Source organism: Hirundo rustica, chromosome 2 (genome assembly GCF_015227805.2).
Source record: "Hirundo rustica isolate bHirRus1 chromosome 2, bHirRus1.pri.v3, whole genome shotgun sequence".
Taxonomy (NCBI): domain Eukaryota; kingdom Metazoa; phylum Chordata; class Aves; order Passeriformes; family Hirundinidae; genus Hirundo; species Hirundo rustica.
Window position 1 is genome coordinate 104,213,785 of NC_053451.1, and position 12,482 is coordinate 104,226,266.

The following is a 12,482-nucleotide window of genomic DNA, read 5'->3' on the forward strand; positions in this document are numbered from 1 at the left end:
ACTTTAAAATTCCCATTTATGTATAGATATTTTCTATCTCTGTAGTGCCCAAATTGCAGTACAAACACAGTCCTAATTGGTCTGAGCTTTTTGAGACAGCTTTCTGAAAGCTTAATGCTTCCTGAAAATGTATACTTCCTGAAAAAGGAAGAAGGACTCTATAGATGAAACTTGATGCACATTTCAGGAATTCAGCATGAAAGAAAGCAGGTTCTACCTGCTACGCACGCACTGTTCCCATAGCTAATTGCTGCAGCGTTAAATCTTCTCTCTCTTCTACTGCCCATGTAGGTGAGCACTGAATTACCTAAGGGATCAGGTACAAAATAGCCAAGTTCATCTGGGCAGGTTATTTTTCGGACAGGACAGTGGTCTCTTAGAGTTCGGGGCAAAAGCACTTGCATTGAATCACAAAGATGGAGAAGACAGTGAGGAAGGAGGCCTGGGATTGTTTAAACTGCTAAAAGTGACACAGTTGAATGAGAAACTATATCTGGAAATCAGTTCCATGTTTTTTCTTTCCTTCACAGCAAATGAACACTGGGATTGTTTCTCTGCTCCAATCTCCCATAGAAGCAAAATGGAGTGTAGAGAACTATAAAAAGGAAGTGATTCATCCCTGCTTCCTGTGAAGGTCAGTGTTTTTCTGGATGATTTTTTTGCTTAGTGTGAGCTTTGTGTGCTGCAGCCACAGGACTGTCTAAGAACTGCTCTTGGAACTACATGTTGGTATCAACAGTTATCAGTGGGGAACAGTGGTTGATGACAGGGTCATGTTCTGCCATCTGTTTGTTCATCTCTCCTGTGTGGAAGTCTGTGAAAATTGGTAATTCTTGTTTCTGCTAGAAAACAGTTGGCCACAACTATGGGGCAGACCACAGGAAAGAGGTCTGTTTGGATCTGCAGGGTGGTTTGTTGTTGTTGTTGTTGTTTTGTTTTTTTGTTTTTGTTTTGTTTTTTTTTTTTCCCCCCAGAGACCCCCATGCAAACACTGAAGGCATGTAAATGTTCACAACTCTTTTGCAGGGAAATTGCTTCAGCCACCTTTGGAAGCAGCAGATCAAATGGGCATGTCACCTTCTTCAGACTGAAGAAACTTCAGGTTTCTTAAATACAGAGCACTCAAATCCAGACAACATAAGAATAAGTGTGAAAGACTTAAAAATACAGAAGATTTTCTAAGGGAGATTGTTAAATGGTAACTGAGAGTGATTATCTTGTTTTAATGTTTATCTCTTACCAGTGTAACTTCACTTGATTCCACTGTTTTTTCTCTTGATTTTGTCTTATCTGATTTGCATCTTTATGAAAGAGAGTGAGATCAAAGGAATGATGCAAACACTAAGAGTTACTTTGTCATTTATTCTTCTCACTGTCACTAAAGCAGGACAGTTTTATATCAACTCAGATCTATGGGCATTAATCCAGGAAAGCATTAAAGTGCCAGCCCAAGTCTGCTGCTGTTCAGGAAGACATGTCTTGGGCTGATGTATATTGCCGAGCAGAGATCCCTTCCCTGTACTGTATTTAATTTTCTGTGCAGATATGTATTATGTGGGTATTCTGGAGATACACCTAAAGAAAGAATCATTCTATTGAGCAGGACATATAAACATGTAACTAATACACTTCTGTTGCAATATAGCTTTTATCTTTGCATTTTGTTGATGACTGATGTTACAGTTTTGATGATGTTACCGTTGAGAAAAACAGCAGCCACACATAAAGGAGAAATAGTTTGATGGAATAGTACTAAGGTTATCTGAGTTTTTTTTCAATTTATGTGATACTTCATTCACTTGCAATCAACCTCCCATACATTTCTTAAATGGTTATGCTTACATAAGATTGCAAAAAGAAAACTGCACTTATCTTACTCACATTTTCAGCACAGTATAGGTAAACCAGCCACAAGATGGCAATACATCATGCTGTGAAAAGATAATTACTACATTCTGTCTGATTTTAACCCCTCCACAAATGGCTGAAACATGCTGCCGTTTTAGCTTTGGAAAATTTCATACGGACTTTGGGAAACTTGATGAGGAATAGTCACCAAGTAATAATTTTCAGAAACACGCCTCCACCACTAATCTCTCTGCTACCATAAACAATTTATTTCTCATTTCTTTTCACTTTTCTGTTGTTTCTCTCCACTTACTATTGCTTGCAGGGAGCTGTTGTTTGAAGGAGTGAAAAAGCTATGGGACACAATATCCATTAGCATCACTGCAGAAAGGGACAGGTCTGTGTTTATAGAGGCCACAGACACCAAAGCTGATTGCTCTTGAAAGTCAAAGCATGGCTCCATCAGTAGTGAGAAACTGATGCTCTTCTCCCCTGGAATAATGAAAGCAGAGACAGCATGATGTTATGAAAAAGATAGAAATGTGGGGGTGCATTGCTGAAAGGGTCTTCAAATGAAAACTTCTGCAGTAAACTTTAAACCATAATAGGGAATGGTGGCAAAAAGACACGTGAAGCTTTTTTTGACTATAAAATAGCACTGAGTCACCAGTATGAGGTATTTGCAAGGAAGGATAATGTAATTATAGGAGTTAGCAGGTGGAGCCTCAGATGTTCTGGAAGGATGCGGCATTGCTGTTTGTTTGCATTCCATTTGTACCACAGCGATCCGGTACATCAGGGCACAGCTGGTAGGGCAAGGAGATGTTCCCCTCCTTTTCCCTGGAAATGTAAGTCAGCTTTCTGATGTGGTTGCAAGACAGGATGCTGGGAAGTGTCTGGCTGACGTACTGAATTTATAGAGTCAGGATTAAATTAATGACTAGATATGAAGGCAGGAGGAAGTTTTCCCAGGTCAGAAGGCCAGGGATTGTTGAATGTGGTTTACCTTTTCCTGGGTAACAGAAGAGTGTCACGTACATCCTACGGCAACCAGGGCATTTCATAATTTTTTTCTTTTGATGTGTTGCAGGTGACTTTTGATCTTCTGCTACCGCCTTCAGCTTGTGTCATGTTGTGCAGAACAGGCAGATCTGTGAGCTGTCTTTTGTAAATGTTTGTTACACCATGCACTACAACAGAAGGGCTCTGGACTAAAACATCTAAACATCTCTTTGTTTTATGACTATAGTGCAATATTTTATCAGTCCTTGTCTCTAAATGCTTGGGTTAGAAACCAAGGAAGTTAAAGGAATTGATTTCGCTTTAGATTTAGCCATAAATAAGCAAAATATGGAACACAGAAACATAAAATAATTTGTTTGAAAAAGAAAATCATGGAATTCAACCATTAACCCAACAATGGCAGGTCTACCACAAACCACGTCCCTAGGTGCCACAACTACACATCTGTTCAAATACCTCCAGCAGGAGGACTCAGCTACTTACCTGGGAAGCCTGTTCCAATGTTCGACAACCCTTTTCCCTAATATCCAATCTAAACCTCCCATGGTGCAATTTTAGGACATTTCCTGTTGTCCTATCTCTTGTTGCTTATAAATGTAACTGAGAGACTGACCCTCAGCTTGCTACAACCACCTTAGTTGTAGAGAGCAATAAAATCTGGCCCCCACCCCTTCCAGACTCCTTTTCCACAGGTTAGACACCCCCAGCTCCCTCATCCATTCCTTTTAAGACTTATGCGCCAGACTTTTTCCCAGCTTCGTTGCCCTTCATTCCAGCACTTCAGTGTTAAAACACATTATAGTGAGGGGCCCCCAAACTGATCTTGCCAGTGCTGAGTGATGGAGACAACCACTGCTCTGGTCCTGCTGGCCACACTAGCACTGATCCAGGCCAGGATGTCATTGGCCTTCGTGATCAGCTGGGCACAGCTGGCTGACGTTCCACTGCTGTCAACCAGCACTCCCAGGTCCTTTTCCCAACAGGCTGCTTTCCCCAAGCCTGTAGTGATGCCTGGGGTTGTCATGACCCAAGTACAGGACCTGGGACTCGGCCTTGTTGCACCTCATACAATTTGCCTCAGGCCATCAATCCAGGCTGTCCAGATCTCTCTGTAGAGCCTTTTTACCCTCCAGCAGATCGACACCCCCAGCTAGCTTGGGGTCATCTGCAAATTGACTAAGGGTGTCTTCAGCCCCCTCAACCAGATCCTCAATTAAGATATTGGACAGGCCACAGTACTGAGCCTTGGGGAACACCACTTGTCCACCAGCCAGATTTAGCTCCATTTACCACCATTCTCTGGGCCTGGCCATTCAGCCAGGTTTTTTACCCAGCAAAGGGCACACCCATCCAGGCCATGAACAGCCAGTTCCTCCAGGGAAATGTGGTGGGAAATGGTGTCAAAGGCTTTACTGAAGTCCATGTAGACAACACCCGCAGCCTTTCTCTCATCCACTAATGGGGTTACGTTCTCACAGAAGAAGACTGGGTCAGATGACACACTTATTCCATTTCTGTAATTTTGAGTAGTTTATTCCCTACCCTGCTGGCTTTAAATTGCCATCCTGCTACTATGTTCTTAGACTGCCTGCTGTTATAAGGATCAAAATAACCAATCTGCTGAATCTTTACCCGTTTCTGGTGACCACGAGAAAGATCACATTTTATGCTTTTCCATCCTCTAAAGAAAATCTGACAATGCAAACTGAAATCCTTCCTGCCTCTTGTAGACAGCTGGGCTACAGCTTGTGACTGGAGTTTGAATTGCTAATACAATTTTGACTACAGTTCCCTATATTTCATGTACAGCTTTAAAATTTAACAAGGAGTTATATGCATCAACCTAGGATTTTTTTTATTAGTTTTCTCTGCATGTTTCTTTATTACATCCACTAAATGGTTGATGCATACCCCAATTAACCACTTTGATTTTTTTATTGTAAATTGCATTTCAGCTACTGTCTGCTCCTTCTGATGAACACTTGCAATGAAGACAAACATTTTTTTTGGAGGAACTGCATCATTACAACATGAAATAGATTGAGAGTAGTTTAATGAGTAGTTCAGTGTCTTCTCCTGAATATTGTTTATTCTGGGTACACCAGAACAAAGACATCATGATGCTGATGGAACTGTTTTACGAGACTATAATCCACACATGGAATATACTCAAGCTGTAGTGTAATACATTAATTGTTCACATTGAAACTAAGAAGGATAGAGACCACTGGCATTTAAAGGGTCTGTGTCTCTCAAGTACTAGATGGTTCCAGCTGAGTTTTTAACTTGGCTCCAGGTGAGTTTGTTTTTGGTTAAGTGCTTTGGGGTTTTTTTTGTTACCAAAATCACTAATCTATAGCAATCTGTGTTGTAGTTGTTATCAAAGTTGCATTAACATTTTATTAGACTTTATTTCATTGATGCTAGATTTGGAAGGGAAAAATGAGTAAATTCCACCTTTTGTTTCCTCTCTTTCATGTGCGTGAATGCCCAGAAATTTCTTCACAACATCTCTTATACAAGAAATGTGTCATCGTTAAAAGGAGAAAGAGAAAACACCTATAGAAAAAATGTCAATCTACTAGTTCACAACAGCTCTTTACTAGTCTGAGATGTGGAAGAGGTTATTAGATTGCTATGGCTGCTTCAGAATTTTCTGTGGCTTTTCTTCTCACTCAAAAATATTTTTTTTCCCCCGGAAAAAAATCTGTTTGTGGGAAAGCCTTATTAGTCTTATTTTTAATGTGAACTTTGACATATTTCTTAGTCTTCTGAAAAAAATAAATCCAGTTTCTTTTTGACAACTATTTTTTTCTTTATAAAATTAAGTCCCTTCTAAAAACATGACCTTCAAAATTATCAAAACAGAATCTCTTTGTCTAGATGGGAGTGGGGTGGGGTGGGTTGCATTTGTTTAATTTATGAATGTGTTTTAGATTTTGACTTATTGTGATTTAGTAAGGGAAACAGAAAGATCTTACGAATTTTCATAGAAGGGGAATGTTTACTGTGCAGCTTTACTGATTGTGTGTCTCCCTGATCATTTTCTTTTTATAGCTCCACAGTCTACCTCCTACGTGTGGAAAAATATTTTCCTTATATTCCTGTGCTCCTGGTCATAAGTCCTATATCCTTCTGATAAAAAAAAAAAGGACTCCAAGAGGTATCAGTTTGGTTTGCTTCTTATTCATGGCTTTCTTGTTGATACTTTCAATTTGTTCCTTGCTGAGTGTGGTATATATTTTTATGGCTTTCTGTGACCATTTCATTCTGTGTCAAATGATGGTTACATGCTGCTACCGGCACCTGCAGATGGAGAATTCTGACTGGACACTGATTTTGCGCACTTCATCTGAAATGGCATAATAATTTTATAAAGAGAAGTCTTAGATGCATGTTACAGCTTGAACACATGTAGAACTCCAAGGGTTAAAAATCTGTCTGCAGTTATGTATGAAGGAACAGAAAAAACAAGAACAAAAATCAGGACCATTCTTAGTGAATTTCGCTAAGAACCATGAACAGCTGTTTTTCTGGGAGCTATACTATATCAAGGAACTTACGTGTTTTGTGGAGTTATTTACTGTTTGTTTGTTGGTTCCCCCCCCACCCCATATATCCAAACAAAGTAATTTAGGAGCGACTCAAGGAAAACAGAATAACTTCTTTCCAGTCAGTTAAAAAGACAGGTACCAAATTTTTCAGCTCTAACTGTGCTATTTCTGTGCATTTAAATGGGCAAGTGCACATTAAGATCACTGTAATCCTTTCAACCAAACTTTACCCAGCTCTTTGTTCTCTCTCTCTTTTCAGCCATATAGATTTTCCTGATATCCTCCTTTCCTTTTGTTTACTCTGACTCATTGATTACACATCACTAAAGGGTTTTTCTGCGCTTCAGTTTCTCCCCTTGTGAAATGAGGAACATCTATTTTTGCTGTTGTGTCAAGGTAATAGATTTATTAGGAATACCTCATCTAGTGATATGTTCCCATTATGAGGCAGCTCCTTAAATCAAACCACTGAGGTACTCTGAGGCACTGTAATTTGAGGTGTTCAAATACTGCTCCTATTCTAGACTCTCTTGAAAGAAAGTGAAAATAGTTTCTTACATTAGAGAAGTGAAGTATTCCTGGGGAGAAGGTGGCTAGCTTGTTTGTAAATGAGATAAGATACACTAAATTTAGAATATCTTGGGATAGTGATTGCTATCAGAAAGTAAAATGGAACTGTTGGAGTCCAGGGCTCATGGGAAATCCTTCAAACTGCCCTGGGGGCTCTGAGACCCTGGCTGGGACCCCAGGAAAGCATTGCCTTTGACCTTAATCCATGGGAAAAACTTCCAACACTTAGAGATGAATTAAAAGCAATGAAGATTTGAAATAAATAGTAGTTTAGCTTGTCACAGGGTGAAAATTTGTAGTTTTGGGTTTTTAGAATGGAGATAGATGAGAGCAAGATGAAGGATTTTGGGCGTCATCGTCGTCTTCTTCTTCTTCTTCTCCTTCTTCTCCTTCTCCTTCTTCTCCTCCTCCTCCTTCTCCTCCTCCTTCTCCTCCTCCTTCTCCTCCTCCTCCTCCTCCTCCTCCTCCTCCTCCTCCTCCTCCTCCTCCTCCTCCTCCTCCTCCATTTTCTGCTGTAACGGTGGCACAAAGACATTGGTAGAATGGGTTTGATGCAGAAATTGCATGTTTAGAATAGGTAGTGATTATTGGCACAAAACTGTAAATATAGTACATTTTAAGAGTTAATTGCACTAAAAATCTTTAAAAAGACCTTGGAATTCTTCGGCTGGCATTCTTGACAGCTGAGTTTTCCAGCATGGTAAGCTAGGTGCTAGCGGTGTGTGGACCTTGAGATAAGAAACTGAATAAACATCTCTAAAGACCAAAAAGCTGCAAGTTGCGTTCATCTTTTAACCCTGGTACAGGACTTTGTGTGAGAGAAAACTCACGACTCTCACACTAACAGTCTTAGTTGTGTTTTTTTTCTTCATGTGTGTGTGTGTGCTTGCTCTGAATACTGCTTTCAGTAATTTACAAGAATTATGAAAGCAATGGAGAAATAGGCACTGGATTTGGGTGCCTTAGTAAAAGCAAGTTGAGGGAGGTGATCCTGCCCTTCTATTCAGCTCTGGTGAGGCTGCATCTGTGTCCAGTTCTGGACTCCTCAGGACAAGAGAGACATGGAAATCCTGGAATGGGACCAATGGATGATTAAGGGGGGCTTGGTGCATTTCTCTTATGAGCAAAGGCTGAAGGAGCTGGGCCTGTTCAGCCTCGAGAAGAGATGACTGAGAGGGGACCTCATCAGTGAATGTAAGAGTATTAGGTTTGCATGGCCACGTTTGGTAGCAGGGGGCTACAGGTGGCTTCTGTGAGAAGATGCTGAAAGCTTCCTTCATGCCCAGCAGAACCAATCCCTTGTGGCTCCAAGATCAATGTGTTACTGGAAAAGGCTGGGCCAATTCAAAATTATGGTAACACCTCTGTGACAACATTCTTAAGAAGAAGAATTTTAAAAAGTTATTATGCAAGTGTAATTGCATAGCAGAGGAAGGACTTTTCTCCCTGAGCAGTGGTAGAAACAACGTGTGATGAACTGACCATAACGCTCATTCCCTGTCTCTCTGAGTTGCTGCAGGGGAGGAGGTAGAGCTGGGAAAGAGGGAGAGGTGTGGGGAAATTGTTTTTTAAGGTCTTTTTTTACTTCTCATTGTCCTGCTCTGATTTTGTTAGCAACAAATTCATTTAATATCTCCATTTCAAGCCTATTTTGTCTATAATGGTATTTGGTAAGTGATCTCTCCCCATCCTTATCTCAACTCATGAATCCTTTGTTGTATTTTCTCTCCCTGTGTGTCTGGTATCCAGTCAGTGTCAGCCCACTACAATAAGTACCTGAAGGGAGGGTGTCAAGAGGATGGAGCCAGGATCTTTTTGGTGGAGCCAAGCAAAATGACAAGAGGCAACAGGCAGAAGTTGATGCACAGGAATACAAGGGAGTATTTATTTTCTGTGCAGATGATCAAACATTGGAACAGATTTTCCAGAGGGGGTGTGGAGTCTCCCTCACTGGAGGTATTCAAGAGCTGTCTGGACACAACCCTACGCCATGTGCTCTGGGATGACCCTGTTTGAGCAGGGAGGCTGGACCAGATGATCCACTGTGGTCCCTTCCAACCTGACCCAGTATGTGATTCTGTGATTCTGTAATTCCTGTATGAGGTATGGAATAACGGTTGAGGTTGGAAGGCACAACTGGAAGTCATCTGGTTCAAGGTCTCTGTTTAAATAGGATCACCTACAGCTGGTTGTCCAAACCATCCAAGTATAGGCAGACTACATAGGCAGCCTGCACTCTGATGCTTGCTTCACGTATGGAATACGAGTCTCCTCTTGAGGGCAGCCTTGGCAAAGCTCAAAAAGTCAATGCTGTTCAGGCCTAACCTTGAAGAATGAGCAAACAAACTCAGCAGACACACTATGAACTAAGCCTTGTCCTCTCAAGCGTAGAGGGAGCTAACCTGACATGGTCATTTATCATGAGTATTCATCGTCTATAGCTGTGATATGTCCTGCTTCCTGTACAAACAGAGAGAAAGAAATTCTCAGTTAACTCCTGCTTCAGAGGAATATTTGGACTTGCTCATTTGGCCAAAGCTATGTGGAGAATCTCTCAAGGAGAGTGTATTTCCCCTCCCGTCTCCCTCCTGCAACTGCCTAAAGCCTCTGAAGCACAGCGAGTGCTTCATCTCCTTTGTTAACTGCCTTCAGACCGCTCGTTAGACAGCACTGTTCGCAGCTGAGCCTGGCTGTTCACCAGGGAGCTAATGTTACCCAAATTTCGGTTCAAAATAGAATGAATTAAAGGCATTTAATCTCAATTTCAGTCTTTGCTTGTTTTTCTCCAAGCTGCATAATTGAGCTGCCATTTCTAAATCATGTTCCCAGCTTCTTGTCACTTAACATCTCTAGCATTTCAAGCAGATTAATCTTGAATCCTTTCTTGTGTAACCACATTTCAACTGGAAATAGCAGCAAATCCTAGACATTCTGAATCTCATCTTTGCATCATATGTAGCCAGTGTTATCGCTGCCAAGTAAAAACCAAGCAAGGATGAGTGTGTAGTGCTCCCTTGCACTGAGTGGATAAAGAGGGGAAGGAGTCTCCTCTGCACAAGCAGAGAAGTGGGATAGCACACTGTTAGCAATCTACTCTGAGCGGCAGTGACTGGGTTTCCCTCTGGGAGCTGAAGGGGACTGCTGTACAGCTTCTTCCAGATCTCTAACTTCATCAAAGTTGACACCTTACTTTACATTATTAAATATATATAACTTTTTATGTTATTAAAATAAATCTTGACTGCATGGGAGGCTATAATTAGCACAGAAATAGCAGAAGCTGGATTAGTTACAGTAAAATTGTGAAACAGCAAGGAGGAACATGGGATAAATGGGTACTGTGATTTCCACCAACAGGTTGAGAGTTCAGTGAATCCATACATTACAAAACATGTTATGTCAGTACCAAACGGTGGACTTAATTTTCTTTTATAACTTCAGTTTCACTTCAGCTGTTCTTCTGCTGTCTCCTATCTCTCGTTGCAAATAGGGCTGTCGAAAAAAACCCCAAACCCAACAACCCAGTACGACATGGAGAGTTTAACAGTACACCTGTATTACTTGGGAACTGTGTTGAAGTTGTGAAGGCGCAGAGACTCATGAGACAGAATCATCCCAGAGGATCACTCCATCTAAGGTGGGAAAAGCACATGGCAAAATGGGATCAAAATCTGAATTTTAAGATTTGCCTTCTTTGTTTAGGAGAAACTGTCTCTTAGTGTGTATAAAACAGTATGTATCAACCACTTGCAAAACCAGCAATGTTAAGCAAAAGGTATACATGCTCCCACCTCAGCTGTGAATTGCTAAAGCCAACAATGGAAAATTCAAAACCTCTTTGGTTTAGAAAGTACTTTGCCAAGACTGTGTTCCTATCTTTTGCACAATGCTGCCAGTGAAGAAATCAGTCAAGGAGTGAAAAGGCACACCAAGCTGGCTTCTGATAGAAAATATATGAGAAAATTATGTGGGAAGAGGACTTGAAAATTCAGTTCACTGTTGTGGTGGAATGGGAAAATTCTCTGGGAGGAGGAGATTGTCTCTAAAATGGGGTTTGGGGGTTAAGATGGTACAGAAGAGCTATGGGGCTTTAGAAGGATTTCAGTTTCAAGTTGATGAGGGTTTGGATTTCGTCTGTGGAAGGAAACAGTACCTAGAAAAAGACTCGGTCCCACATGGAAGATTGCAAGGGCGGACGGGTTAGAGAAAACCCCGCAGTCAGTCTCTGCCTCCTGTTGTCACAACCCCCTTGCACACACGGGCACTTGTGCCTTCCCCATCCCAGCTGTCCCTGCAGACGCTCGCTTTTAAATCGCCATTCTCCACATCATTCCCTGCTCATCCTCCCGCACGTTCTCACCACAAACAGGGGAGGAAAACAAGACGTATGAAAGGTGGATGGCAACAACACTGTGAGAAACGCGCGCTGGAGATAAGGGCTGAGCCCTTCAGCAGCACCACCGAGGAAAGGCGCCCTGCTGCCCGCTGCCTGCGCTGCCGGCGCCAGCCCTTCCGCGGCGGGCGCGGCGCTCGGGGCGGGGGGGGGCCGCGGAGCTCGGAACGATGGCGGAGCTCAGCGGCTTTTTCCGCACAAGGCGGAGCGGACCGCCGGAGCCCGGGCCTCCCCGGACACCGCCCGGGGCCTCCCCGGACCCCGCCCGGGGCCTCCCCCGGCCCCGGCCGCCCTCAGCGCCTGGCGCCGGCAGGTGGCGCTGCCCGTGCCCGCCGGCAGGTGGCGCTGCCCGTGCCCGCCGGCAGGTGGCGCTGCCCGTGCCCGCCGGCAGGTGGCGCTGCCCGTGCCCGCCGGCAGGTGGCGCTGCCCGTGCCCGCCGGCAGGTGGCGCTGCCCGTGCCCGCCGGCAGGTGGCGCTGCCCGTGCCCGCCGGCAGGTGGCGCTGCCCGTGCCCGCCGGCAGGTGGCGCTGCCCGTGCCCGCCGGCAGGTGGCGCTGCCGCCATTTGTCCGTTTCGTTTCCTCCCGCCGTGCAGAGGTGAGGGAGCGAAAAAGCCTCTTAGAGGGATTTGAGAAAATTAAAGTGCAAAGCAAGCAGGGTGGCAATGAGGACAGCGACAGGAAGTTCCTCCCTCTTCTCCCCAATGCCCCGTCCTCCCCTCCCGTCTTTCAGAGAATTGTAGAGTCACAGAATGTTAAGGATTGGAAGGGGCCTCTGAGACCATCTTGTCCCAGCGCCCCTAGGTTCCCCTATCCCAGGTTGCTCAAGGCCTTATCCAACCTGGCCTTGAACACTGCCAGGCCTGGAGTGCCCACAGCTTCTCTTGGCAATCCGTTCCTGTATCTCACCACCCTCACAGTAAACAATTTCTTCCTAATATGTGACCTAAATTTCCCCCTCTTTCAATTTGTACGCATTAATCTGTGTCATTACAAGGCATCACTATCACTACACTTCCTGACAAGAACTTTATGTCATTTGTGGGTGTTTCTGTGTATTAGGACTGGTTTCAGCTCGAAATGTGCTTTGACAAAGC